Below are 13,966 nucleotides of genomic sequence, written 5' to 3'. Positions count from 1 at the left end.
ACTCCAAACCCAGAAGTTTGGGCTCATGGACTGCTTTCTTCCCAGATTCAGCTATAATCAGACACAGTCTCGAGCCTGACCCAACAGGAACCTCTTCACTGTGTGGGCATCAGCTCTAACTGGCTGTTGCATAAGCTTCTTGGGAGTGCAGTCCCCTGACAACAGCACGACCACAAAGGGTGGTGAAACTCCCTGAAAATCAGAGACTAACTGTTATCAGTCTCAAGGGAGGAACATGAGACCTTTCTCACAGACTAAATACAGAACAGTGAGTAGTAATTAGTAGATGCTGCACAAATAGTGGTTTCCTGCTCTCCCTTGGCTCTGGGGGGAAAGAAATAATTTCCAAGGAGGATGTGCTGATAGTCACAATGTCATCTCTATTTCAAAGAAATCTTCCTAGGTGTCAATAAATGCATTGGTAAGTCAAAGTCCAAATGACAGCCACAAATACATTGATAGTTCTCCCATCCTCCCTCAAGAAAATGAAAAATAGTACACATTGTGTATCAAGCTGTTTCTTGGAAAACTGGCATATTGCAACACCCAGGCCTGGCTTGGATGCTTCCATAGCAGCCAGACTCTTGCAGACTTGAGCACTGATTGCTGAGGAAGGCACCAGGCTTTTCTCCATGGCAATGCAGACCACTTCTGCTCAGCCATCTGTCATATCCCTCACCTTTTAAATTTCACTGCTGTCCTTGTCCATGCAATTCTGACATTTCATATGCAAGCACACTGCATACAAATCCCCAGCGCAGGATTTCTCTGTAAAATTCCAGGTGCTGTTCAGAGATTTTATTTAAATGAAGGAATACATGTATTATCATCACAGTGAAGATTATAAGAAGTTGCTTTTTTTTTTTTTCACACTGACTAAGCCAGTGCAATTTTGTTTAAGATTACTTAAGAGATCAAAAATGCCAGGCGTACTGAAATGTATTCTGGTTTTCTTATAGGCACCAGTCAAAATGTTAATTCTGCTCCTGGATGCTGAGGAGTTACATAATTATAATAATTACCTAGCATTTCTATGGCATTTTCATGTCACGAGTATGCTCTACAAGGTGAACATGGAAATAAATTGAAATGCTACCATTTGCAGGGATTTTACAGCCACTGTCAGTGCTAGGTAGATAATAAGGAATGATAACCTAGGCAAATGAAATGCTTTGGGCAGGCTTGTTTGGAATGCAGGCAGCTGCAGAATTGCAATTTTTGCATGAAAATTTGGGTATTTAGTTAAAGCTTCTGTTCTTGATATCATGGGATTACAGAGTTGATACTGTAAATCTCTCTCTTTTGATCTGAAATTCAGGAAGCTTGAACATAGGAAACTCAGATGCTTGAAAACAAGTGAAAGCAACCCCTGTTATAGTGGCTTTAAGGCAGTGCTACGATTTGAGAAGGAAGGAGAGGCTGCATCCTCTGTTTTCAATACATGCAGTCAGCAGGCATGGTTTTTGACATTATGCTGACTGCAACTGTCAGAAAGATGAGATGCAGCCTACGTTAATTAAAAGAGGCCTGGCATTCTCTACTCACACAGCTTCCAGCAATCCAGATTTTCAAAGAACAAACCTGAATCTGATCTTTTCTCTGAGTAATGAATCATGGAATGCCTGAAAACCGGGATTTTAAAATACGTGACTCCATTTCTTACAGTGTGTGGCTATATTATCAATTCTTTGCTTTACGGATTGATCACATTAAATTTCTAGTCTACTAAATGTGTTGGAAAGGCTGTTTGGGCCCTCAAAAAGGATGAAGATTCCCTAGATTAGCAATAATCAGGGTTTATGGATGTCAAGATCTATAGGAAAATCTATCCAAATTTATCAAAGATGTAAAATTTCTGAGGATTTGTTTAACTACATTAAATTCCTGTAGGGAAGCTCCTATGTGAGGTTAAACTAGTTCAATTGGACCAAGTTAATTTTGTTATTGAAGAGGTTAAATCAAGTCATGGTGCATCTACTTTAGTTGAGAATGGGAGTCTAATGCAGGGATTTAGAGCAGACTTAAATCTGTTATCATTATTCTTTTCTCTCTGTGAATAATGGCCCTCAGTGTGATAATCTACATGGAAATTCATGTTCTTCCACAGCTCTTCTTGCAGTGTCAGTGCTATTTTCCCCCACTCCACCCTGGGAAAAATACTAAATGGACCAGGTAGCCACTAAAGACACAGCACTTGAACACAGAAAATTAAAATCTTGCCTGGCTGCCTTCACCTCACCAGCTGGCTCAGCAGCCAGAGAAGAAGACCTTTCAGTTCACTGTATTTATTAGCTCAAGACCATCTTGGACATTCACTGGTGGGCAGAGATCAAATGCGATCGCACCAATTACAGCCCTCCTGAAAGGCTTTTATCCAGAGGATGCCAGAACTTGTCATATTTGAGCTTATTGGCATAATTCCTGGCAAAACAGGACAAAGTGAAAGGAGGAGCGGAGGAAGTCAGGAATTGTAGAAATTCTGGCCCATTGTGCAGAAACTGCAAATGCTGGTCAGGCTTTAGAAAAATGCAGTAAATTATGACTGATCCAGCAAAAAGAGAGAAAGAGACGAAGATAGCCAGCAAAGTCTATCTGCTCTCCAAGCAGTGTGTTTTGTTTACTCATAGAAAGAACACAGAGCAAAAAGGGTAGAGGTTTTGTTTGGTTTTTTACACATAAAGAATGACTTGGCAGCAGGGTTTGATTTGAAGGAAGAAATGCAAGTCAATACAATCTATATGATTAATTCTATATAAGCAATGGTTGCTTAAACTGGCAGGCTTAAAAATTCTGAGGGTGTCACTTTATCATTTGTAATTATCTAACATTGTTAAAGCCTTTTCCTTTATTCTGCTTGCTATTTGAACTAAACTGGAATCCAAAATTTCAAAGCTAAGGAATTTGAAAGAGATATTTAGAAGGAAAGAGAAGAAGTATTGCATCTAAATTTGTTTCCTTTGCAGTCCAATCCAAATCCATAAAGGCCCTACTCTGAGATTCTCATTTAAAAGGAACTGACATCCTGAAAAAGTGAGACATGTTAGTATTTTTAAATCTGAACATGAACCACAGTCTCCATTTGACCTTGACTCTAAACCTTTAAAGCTTCTTTGCTTCAGCCCATCTCCATGCACTGCACATTTAGCCAGTATCTCTCCTGCCACAACTCTGATTTTGTGTCCCATTTATTTTGCATTTCCAACACATTATCGTTTTTCTTCCTTATTTATAAAAACAAGGTTGAAAAGGAGAATTACGGTGCTTAGGAAATCAGCATTATTTCCTTTCGCTTTTGCGGCCAGCTGCCAACCACAATAAACACATCCAGTCGCAGCTAGGTTACCTCCCCCTCCCCCCTCCCTCCTAAACCTGGTCAAAAAAAGAAGAAAACCAACTAAAGGGAAGATATTCTGGAACTGGGAAGGGAGTGTGCTGTTTTCTCGGCCGAACAGCAGAGGGGGGCAGCAGAACGGAATCTGTCCGGCTGTGCATCCCAGCAGCAACAGGAGTTCCCAGGACTGGCTCCCCAACACCGAGGTGACCCTAAATCATAGAATCATAGAATCATTAAGTTGGAAAAGACCTTAGAGATCATCAACTCCAACCATACCTGTTTACTTCTAAATCATGTCCCCAAGCAGCCACTCTCATGCTCTGAAATATAGCCTTAACTGTAATTCCTCGGTGGCTGTGGGGTGGATGAACCTCTTTGGCAACAGACCACATGTCTTCAAGATGGTGCTATGGGGTTGCCTGCTGTTAGCTCTGTGTTACACCCTTGATGGTCCAGATCCTCAGAGACGTTGAGTGCCTAACTCCCACTGCTTTGGAGTGGTCTCCACAGCCCTTTTGAATGTGTATCAGCTGGTATTTCCCTAGGATAAATATGTATGAGCAAATGACACAGTTATATTCAAATAAATCCAAATTCAAATTTAAAAAAAAAAAAAGTAAAAGAAATTGGGGCTGCTGATTGATGGGAAGCTCAACATAAGCCAGCCATGTGTGCTCACAGCCCCAAAGGCCAACTCTATCCTGGGCTGCATCAAAAGAAGCATGACAGCAGCTCGAGGGACGGGATTCTGCCCCTCTATTCCTCTCTTGTGAGACCTCATCTGGAGTGTTGTGTCCAGAACAGCGACTGAAAGGGCTGCTTTGAGTCTCTGTGCAGGGCACAATCCACCAGCTGAACTGCTGCGTACTGCAGTCAGGGACAGGCAATGAGACATGGGGGGCATAAGTCACAGGCGTTAGACCACATATTCTAAAGTACATGTGAACCTGTGCCTCTGTGTGTGCTTGGATTTGCACATCTGTGTGTCTTTGTGTATCTAGCTCAACTAGCAGCTGAAATAATGACCATATCTACTAGAATAACCAAAGTCACATTTTAGCAAAGAATGGAAACACTGAGCCTAAGCAACAAAGAGTACAGCGACCCTTCCTTCCCCCCGCCCCCTACTCTGAACCATTAGAAGGGGATGAAAATACTGCAAACCTGTAAAAACAGAAAGCAAGTAACAGCACTTCATCAACAACAGAGAAACAGTTTTAGCCCAAATAAATGTGGGGTTAATTTTGGGAAAAAGATAGAATTATAGGCCAGATTGGAGACTCCATCCAAAAGCATGTGTTAAATTTAAGAAGTCAAGGATTCTAGCCCCTAGATTTGAAAAGAAGCCTTTGGGGTAAGAAAATATGGAAGCTTGCAACTCTGCTGTGAGCCTATGAATTAAAATACAGAAGTTACCTGAGGGGTCAGCCTACCCAAAATTACCCCTTTGTGTTTCAACTCGTTCAAACATACCATTCTGGAAACAATAGCACAAAATTTTATCAAAAAAAAAGGCAGTTAAAAAAAAAAAAAAAAAGATAAATTGGTCTTCCTATTGTAGGCAACATTTTCTTCCCATTGTGAGATAATTTATATAGCAGTGGCCTCTCCACTAAAGTCCCAGTCCGATTTCATTCATTCAGGCTTCCCATTCTTTTTCCACAGTCTTGCTGGCCTGGCTTCCTCCAGAATGATAATATTAACGTTGACTAAAAACTTTGCATACATGATTTCAAGATACATTTGGGAACTTTGGAAGAAACAAATGCTTCTTGCCACGAGGAAGTGTCATGTCAGCAAATATGAAAAGCACCAGACCTGCTAGTAACAGCGGCTATGAAATAAGGGCAGAGCACTGTCTGAGCATTACGGCTGTTGCTTTTGTTGTGGAAAGGGAGTGCCAAAGCAGATGGCATCAATGAGACGAATTCAACTGAACAAAGAAATGATCCACTAAAATGTTATAAAGTTCACTTCTATTTCCCTCACAGTAATTATCCATGTCCATTTACTTCCGAAGGACAAATGCGTAGGGGCTGCCAAGGGATGCACTCAGAACTAGGAAGAGGGAAACAGAAAGAAGAGGATACATTCATGGCTGACCTGTGATGGGCATGCACACAGGCAGAAAGATGTTTCAAAAGCACTTAGGACACCTATGACACAGGGAGGAATTCAGTTCTGCAACTGATCCTACAACGCCTGTTTCTGCTGTCAGAGAAAGTAAGAAAATACTGAATCCCTGTGCCCTGTCAAGGATGCTGATGGGTGTCCCTCAGTCCAGTGGAAGCCAGGCACAGTCCTGCAAGAGGTTTTTCAGCCTCTTGGATGCACAGAGGGAGAGGGAAGATGTGCCAGGTCTGCCGCACCCAATGCCTACATGGAGGCTTTGCAAGGGAGTGAGATGTCACCCAGTTCCTGATGACAAAACCAGTTTGTCAAAGCTGGATAAATCCAGCTTGTGGTCACAAGAAAGTTAGAGGCTTGTAGGGCAGAGCACAGGTACTGAGGTGCCAGCCAGTATGGATGAATAAAAGAGGATCTGGAAGTAGACACAGTACTGAAAGGAAGGTTACTGCAGAAAGCAGTGAATGGCACCAAAGCCCCTTTATGAAGCTGAGTTGAAACAGAAATGCAAATGGGAGAAAAAAAAGTCTTCACTTCATGAGTGCCTGTTGCTGGCCACTGCATCTCCCCAGCACAGAAGCACGTTTGCCAGAGGGTTGCTAATGCAGTCAAGGATGGCATTACACTATTTTTTTAACAGAACTATTCTTTGTGGTGGATATTTTGTCACCTTTCACTGCAATGTGGGCATTCCTGAAGGCAAATCTAGTTTGTAACACTCTGATGGTAGTCGTGTGCTATGATTTCCAACAGGATCCTAGAAAATAAGTATTGACATTTGATCAGGATAGTGGGTCATCATGATGAAGCATTTTTCAGGATCATGAGTGGACATAACCTCTGTTTTATAGTTTAGCTAAAATATTCTTATGAAGCCAAAAAGCCTGTAATTAACTTTATAATAATACCTAGCAAAGCAAGCACATTGCTCAGGCTGCTCCCTAGTCACTCCCAGCAGAGCACCAGCTCTTTCAGTGAAAAAGGCTTGCTATCTCCCCAAATGGAAAATAAAATTACTCTGAAAGAGACAGAAAACTAAAAGGGAACAGAAAATTGAAAGATTTAGGGAGAGAGACCAGACAGATGAGGAGTGAGGAAAATTATTACTGAGGAATATTTGTCTTGCTTCCTACTATTTTTGTGTTATGGTCCTATTTTGGGTTGCAATAGTACACAAGTTCCCCGGTCTTTTTCTACATTGATGGAGCCAGGTAGATTTTGCCAAAAGAGGCTCCCACCTCTGTTTTGACTTTTGCATTCAGCAATGGTACATGGTTGTTTTTTCCCTTAGAAGATCTTCTGCAGAGCGGGTGCATGTTGGCTTCTCTGCTTCCAGCGGAAAGAACATCCAAAATCCGTAACTGCACAATAACATCAGGGTGATGTTAGCCAGCCACAAATTTAGAAACTGATTTCAAATACAGGCAGTAGGTTTTCCCTCACAAATAACTTTTCTATTTGTTTTCACACTTACAATTCTCAGAAATAGTTCGGCAGAGAGTCATACAAATAAAGTGTGGTAAGTCCACACAGAGCCCTTGGGCATACAGCAGAGGGACTGAAATTTATTAGAATTTTTATTGTAAGAATATAATTTTCAGTACTCATATGTAGGAAGTGGCTGCTCCCCTTGGCTGGGGTAGGTGGAAGATCTTACTTAGTATCTGCCCTGGATGATACGGATGGAACATTTCCAGCAGCATCTCTGCTGTGAGCACGAGTTTCTCAGGAGAGGGAAACAGTCTGTAAGACTTCAGCACAGGATGAAGAGTATGACTCAATGCATATTCTCTATAGGCTCACTTCATGCAAAGGCACTGCACACAACAGTAATGGTTGCTTGCAGTTACATAGCTCACAGCCCTTTAACACTTGAAAGTCTCACCTAGCAGTGGGTATTTTAAAACAGAAGTAGCTGTTATGGCTGGTAGCTTTTCCTCTGTACCATTGTTATAAAATTCTGTCTGTATTGGTGACAACAGAGAACGAAACAATTATTTTTTTTATTTTGCAGTACAAAAACTGAGCAGCTCAAAAACTTCAGTTGTGGTAGAAAGAGTCTGTCATGTAATCGGCCTTCCAGGTTCCTTCCTTGGTAGCTGTCAGTGATATGACTAAGCAATTTCATTCCAGCCCTGTGTAAGTAAGAATCTCCAGTACAGTTAAATGCCCTCCCATCAGGATGTCACCAGCACCCTCCTGGCTGCCTCGGTGGACTAAACCTCTGGAAATGAGCTACAGTAACTAGAAATGTGAGGCCAACCTCAGGTAGGCTATAAGTAGATAGAAATAGAGTTTCAGAGGGTGGTATTCACTTGCACTGAGGCTGGGTTTGCCCTGTGACCTAAAAACATGCTAAACAAAGCATTAAAAGAATCAATGAGTGATGACAGATTGAACGGATACTATGCATGTGTCAGAGCTAAATGGGGAGTATTGGCTTCAAGGGCTGCCCACTCTTTCTTTGGGAGCTGAACTAATGTAAAGTTGAAAATTCAAATCGTTCTAGAACAATCAAGAGCCTGTGATTAGAGAATTACCCGATACAGCTCAATAAGTCTTGCTAGTAGAACAAATGCCACCAGAGCACTGTCAAAAAGATAAAAAATGCCTTCCTTTTCTGTTCCCTTCCTACAGGGGTGTGATATTGCGGGGATACTGCAATAGCAATGCAGCACGAGAGCATGAAGGGTGGTCCATCTAGCTTTCTCTTGGAAAACAATAAATTTGACTGCCACAGAGGACAAATCAGAGTTTGGGTGACTGCACTTCAGGTAAGCACTGGCTGTGACGTATTGTAACCAAGAAATTTCCTTGTGGTGGAAAGATATGTGACAGAAGGATCTTTTTTCGTTGAATCTGTCTCCCATTAGTGTGGTGATTGGGGTTATTTAGTACTAAGAAACACAACACAGACCTCTAAGCTTAAGGAAAAGTGCACCCATCTAGTACTCTAACGGAAGTGCTTTGAATAGTTAGTTTACTGTGCATTACTATGAGTACAAAAACAACTCAGGAACGGCTGTGTCTAGTGAATTCACAGGCAACAACAGAAAAATTCAGCATGGAACCATGATTAGATGTATACTGAGACAGATATATTTGTCTGTTGAGGCCTGGGAATTTTTCAAGACACATTCCAGCAAGTCGTTTTGAAAACCAAGTCGGAATTTGAAAATATTTCTCTTCTTTTCATTGGCTTCCAAGCAAAACCCATCATGTCTTCACCGTGCTGCAAGTGTTTAGGAAATCCACTCCACATCTGGGCAATTAAACTGCTTGGAGATGCTCCAGCTCTGGGCTTTGAAGAAAACACTTTAAATGTTGAAAGGAAACACTGATAAGCCAAAAATAGGGAGATGAGTGGATTCTATCAACTTTCATAAACCCAAGCTCATGTACATATGTATTTAATTGCAGAAACAATTTCTGTTCTGCTTTGAATTGCACTAATCTGAAACATTTTCATTGCTCCTCGCGTTTACACATTGAGATTCTGCCCTGATGTGTTTTTTTTTTTTTTTAATTAATAGGATTTCAAACTGCTGAGACAACTTTAAAGCAAGATAATTGTTGGCCTGTGTAACTGCATACCATATTCTATCAGTTTATCTTTGAAAGGCTTTGATGAACAGTATGACATTTCAGAGCTTTCCTCCCTATGGGAAATGACTATGCCCCATATTCTCTTCCTGTCCCCTTTTTAAATTGCTCTTTTGGCTTCTTGGTTTTGCTGGAGGGATCGTAGCCCAGTTGTGAATGCTTGCTGTGGTGAGAATGTTTTTTCCACTCTCTTTAGTGTGAAATTCCAGGTACAGTATTATGTCACATCAGATCTCTGTGAAAAAATGTATCTTGGCTCCAAAAGAAAAGATTAATGAAAAATCATTCTCAACCTGCCAGGAAAATATTTTTACCCTTCAGCATGAAAACACAGTGTAGAGTCAGCTGAGGGATCTAAGGATTAAAGGGAAAGTAATGTTCCAATCTTTTCTGAACCTCTGTCCTCAAATTATCTAAAGACACTTGGAGCAAGTGGAACAAACCAAAGAAAACTAACTTTGTTTATTCCTGGATAACAAAGTCCTTTATTAGTGTAGTTTTTTTACATTGATATAAACATTAAGGTTACTTTCACCAGCAGTACTATTTTCAGGAATTAAGTCTAGCAAAAAAAGCTTAAAAAATTACTGGATAATACAGTATGATGCCTTTGGCTCCAGAGGCACGCTGTCTGTCTAGGAGCTACAGGAAGTTTCTATTACTAAGTAAAAGCAATGAATTAGAGCACAGTCAAGCCTGGATCTTTACAGTCCTGTTTTATTAAACTGGCTGCAATGCATTAAACTTCAGAAAAGGCAAATAAATATGGAGGAGGAAGAGAGAAAAAAGGACTGACACTGGAATTTTCATGTTCTTGCACACAAACAGTAAGTACTTGACCAAAAGACTGTATTCAGCTGAGGGACACAGAACAAATTTGAGTAATGCATGCTCTTCCCATCAGATTCCTAACAGCCCCAAAGAGAGGCATGTTGTGCCCCAGGGTGAGTGCTGCCCTATGAGACAATGCACAGTGTCTGGATGCCCTGATGTAACAGAGAAGAGATGATGTGCCTTTATGCCACAGTCAAGCTCTGGTCCACTTAGTGGAGAGCAGGATGTTCAGCTATCACAGGTTGGAGGACTACATTAGCTTTGTCTGGTAATCTTATTCACTAGGATCCTAAGGCAGCTGATCACTCTTCCGGCCTGCTTGCAGCAATTGTTGAGTTGCTGCTTCCTATAAGCAGCAAAAACCTCCTGCTGCTTCCAGCAATTTCTTTCCCAAGAGCTCAGTGGCCCTTGTGCACCCTGGTTCCCTCTCTGCTACTCTGCCAGAGAAGCAGGGGAGCAAATGCCACTTGTCATTGAGCAATGCTTTGGGAATGGTTTGAGACTTTTTTGGTGCCAATGGGTCAGTCACAGTCAGTCACAAGGAGGAAAGGGGAGAAGAGACACTGAGAGGAGCAGGCGTCCTTCAAAACTTTTGAGACAGAAAAGTTCAAAGATCCAGACTAACCTCCCAAATAAAACAAAGGGAGGAGAATAGCATAAAAATCTGCTCCAGCACTTACTGAAATCAATATGAACCTTGACACCGCTTTGAAGAGGAATTTGATAAATGCCCAACTTGGAAGTGACCAAGGAGAAATGAAGTGCGACAACCATTTTTTTTTTCAGAGAAAAAACATGCTACAAAGTGTGATGCAAAATCAGAAGACTACAAGGATTCAGAAGACTTGAGTACACCAATAGTTTGAGAAAACACACGAGAAAGCACCCAAGAGCACCCTACACTCTTCTCTTAATTTTTGAAAATTTCCTTACTCTGTGTGGCAGCAGACAAGGGGAGCAAGCAAGGATCAGAAACAAGAAACATTGTCCCAAATCTTGGAGTGATTCCCATCTTAGCATGCCTTATACTCTTGATCAATCCAGCAAACATGCAGTAAAATAAAATCTTGGCAAAAGACCGAACATTTCACTTGGATAAATTACTTCCACATTTAATCAGCAAGGCTGAGCTGTATTTATAAGTGAATGCAAAACTTCTGGCAATTTAAGGAAGTTGCTTATGATATTGTCTTCTCTAATGCTATTAAAACACCGTTATGTTATCACTGTGGAGTATGGTAAAAAAATTGTTGTGTGAAACAGGACTCAAAAGTCATGAATTTTAACCAAATTTGGACATGAAGACAACATTTTTCATAATTGAATTAGAATGTTTTCTGTAATCTGTTGCGCTGGTTCCATAGCTCAGCTCTTACTAAGGTCTCTTTTCGCTGTTTGACTTGTCAGACTCCCAGAGAATTGCTGCACAAATATCAGACACTTGCAGCTGATTAGTGTACCCTCAAATCAAAGGTGTTGTTCTAGAGTAACCTGAAATAAAACATGTTACGTCTTGACTAAGAAATTAGCAGCCATAATGTCTTGCCTTTGGTCAAACAGACTGTTCTGTTCAACCTTACGTGAAATGTTTCAGTTTAGGAGTGCAGGGTGTGGTGGGGTCTTCAAAATGTTCTTCATATATAAGAACTACATGTGTTTCAAAATAACAAATTAATTTTAGGAGAAAAAACTAGCATTAAATGTCTAGATTTCTTTTTCATCCAACTTAAAAAGCCAGTTGTATAAATTGACAGATTCAAAGGTAATTTTATTTGCCTTGAATGTGCATTATTAGTCACATTTGACCAAAAAATACATAACCATCATTAAGCTTCACCCTTAAGAAAGCTCCTCAGACAGAATTTAAGTCAAAGGGATTCACCATCAGTGATGGGAGAAAAAGCCTCAGCTTCTTTTTTACCTCAGTTACTTCCTCTCATTTTAGTTGAAATAGTAACAGAGTACTTGAACAAATTTTCAAACAAAATTAAGCCTCATCTATTCGTAAGTTCTACTGTGTAGTGAAGCAATGCTGTAATTGACAGATCAGCCTCCATTTAAATTAGCTCTTGGGAGGATTAACTATGTGAGGATTAAATCCTTTCATATCTGACCCAAATCCTCTCAAAATTAATATTAGCTCCCCAAGTCAGCTGGTTTAAAACGTACTTTGATCACCTGGGAAACTTGTCTCTACTTCTGACTGATGGGATTGCTGTGTTAAAAACAAACTCATTGCTCTTCTCTTTGACCTGACCCTGAAAACATGACATGAGCCTTGTAACTCCACATGAATGAAGAGACTCATGTTGTAAATCCATGCACGTACATATTCCATATGATCTGCAAATGAATTCATATAATCTTTCTTTTTTTCTTGCTTCATTCGGAAGCCAAAATACAGGACTCTTATTTTTGTTTTAAAAAGAGTAAAGGCAGAATATTCCAGGGTGGTCTTAATCCTCTCATCTTGAATTTATATTTTTATATGTCAGGGATGGAACATATGGGCAGAGTGGAATGTGAGGCAGGCGGAGTATTAGGAACAGACAGAGAAGCATAAAGTAAGCAACCTTCATGTAACTAATTTACTATGTGCTAAACTGGATCAAATTCCTACAAATGTGATGTTAAACACTTACGTATGGCAGTGTATTTTATGGAACAGGATTAAGAAATGATGTAAATTTCCAAGCATAAAATTTTGGCTAATCAAAATCTTTTGGCAAGTTAGCCATTTTCATTTCGAATGAACACTCCATGTTACAACTTTATCTCCAGAAATGACAATATCTTCATATAGGTCCCTTGAAAATTGAGTGCATAATTTGTTTTCCTGACTCAAAGAGTTTGCGTACATTACCACCATCCCCATCTATTTCCATATATTTGGTTATGTACAAATCAAGCATTTTTTTTTTAGGAACAGACCTTATATATGAAATACAAGCACTTAACCAAGTTTCCTTAGCTTCTGACCTATTGGCAAAAACCTGTCAAAAGCTTCTGCGGTAGAGGAACATTTCTGTTTAAAGAGGAATACCAGCACCTGACAAGATGTGCAGATTTTGGGGAAGGGGTTATAGCAGTATATAAAAGACTACAGCAGTTTCCAAAGTTATAGTTGGAGACTACATCATCACCCAGGTCTCCAATAATGTGTTTCAAGATGGAGAAAAAAATGTGATACAGCACAGCTCTGGCTCTGGTGTTTCCTCCTGTCTTCACATGACTCAACTTTCAGCTGGAACGGTTTAACTGGAGTTATGCCTTTTGATCCGACCAGCGGGAATTCAGCATCTTGTCTATTCCAGCCAGAAGGAGAACTGGAGGTGGACAGATACATCATCAGGGTGATTCCTTCTATGTAAAAATGTATTTAAAGTCTTATTTCTTGCACAAAAGAAGCCTTGAACCACCCCTCTCACAGATCTAAACATCTTTCATCCTGCTTTTAGATCATATGCCTCCAGATTCAAGTGTTGCACGTCAGGTGTTAGATCTCTGGCCAGACAAAGGTCCATAACTTATTATTTGGTGAGATGTTCCTTCTATCTGGCTGCATAGAACAACATCCTTGCAGAGGTGCAAGGACAGTCCTGCCATCCTGCCCCACTTCCACCTGTGCCAAAGGCCACATATCCATCTGTGTGGCGCTAAGCCTGGGCACATCTCTCCACCTCTTAAGTTTTTCTCATGGGAAGTGAAATTCTGTTTGTCTACCCATCCTTTTTCTTACATTTATGTGCACAGTCGCACTGCCATGTTTTAATTCTGGCCCAGCTTTCTCATTGATTACAGATGTGGCCTCTCCCAAGGGCTTTAGTTGCCAGATGACAACTGATCTTATACTGTTAATTTTTAAAAAAATCTAATTGAGGAAAGACATCAACTGAGTAACCAATTCTGACCCGCTGGGCCCACCCAAGATAAGTAAGAAACATTGTATTTCTGTGCCAGGATCTTCAGCAGTACTTTTGCCCAAAGAGAAGCAAATTATGGCAACTCTTTTTGTAATCAGCAGAAAAAAGTCCTTGATAACATCCCTAGGAAGCACAGCTGAGATGG

The 13,966-nt window shown here is 40.5% G+C and overlaps 1 long non-coding RNA gene across 12 annotated transcripts in view; it reads right to left on the bottom strand.

Annotated features, from left to right (window-relative positions):
• The window catches only part of LOC128851268 (uncharacterized), a 72,559-nt gene that overhangs the window by 37,320 nt on the left and 21,273 nt on the right, over window positions 1-13,966 (bottom strand). The window contains exon 4 of one of the 12 annotated variants that reach the window (XR_008448568.1): window positions 10,836-13,224. The exons of the other annotated variants lie outside the window; for them this stretch is intronic. This is a non-coding gene — a long non-coding RNA (uncharacterized LOC128851268). Of the gene's footprint in view, window positions 1-10,835; window positions 13,225-13,966 lie in introns of those variants that run through there. 12 annotated transcript variants of the gene reach the window in all.

The sequence above is a fragment of the Cuculus canorus genome, chromosome 2 (genome assembly GCF_017976375.1).
Source record: "Cuculus canorus isolate bCucCan1 chromosome 2, bCucCan1.pri, whole genome shotgun sequence".
NCBI lineage: Eukaryota > Metazoa > Chordata > Aves > Cuculiformes > Cuculidae > Cuculus > Cuculus canorus.
The sequence above is the reverse complement of the archived record's forward strand: the minus strand, read 5'-3'. Positions and strand labels throughout refer to the sequence as shown.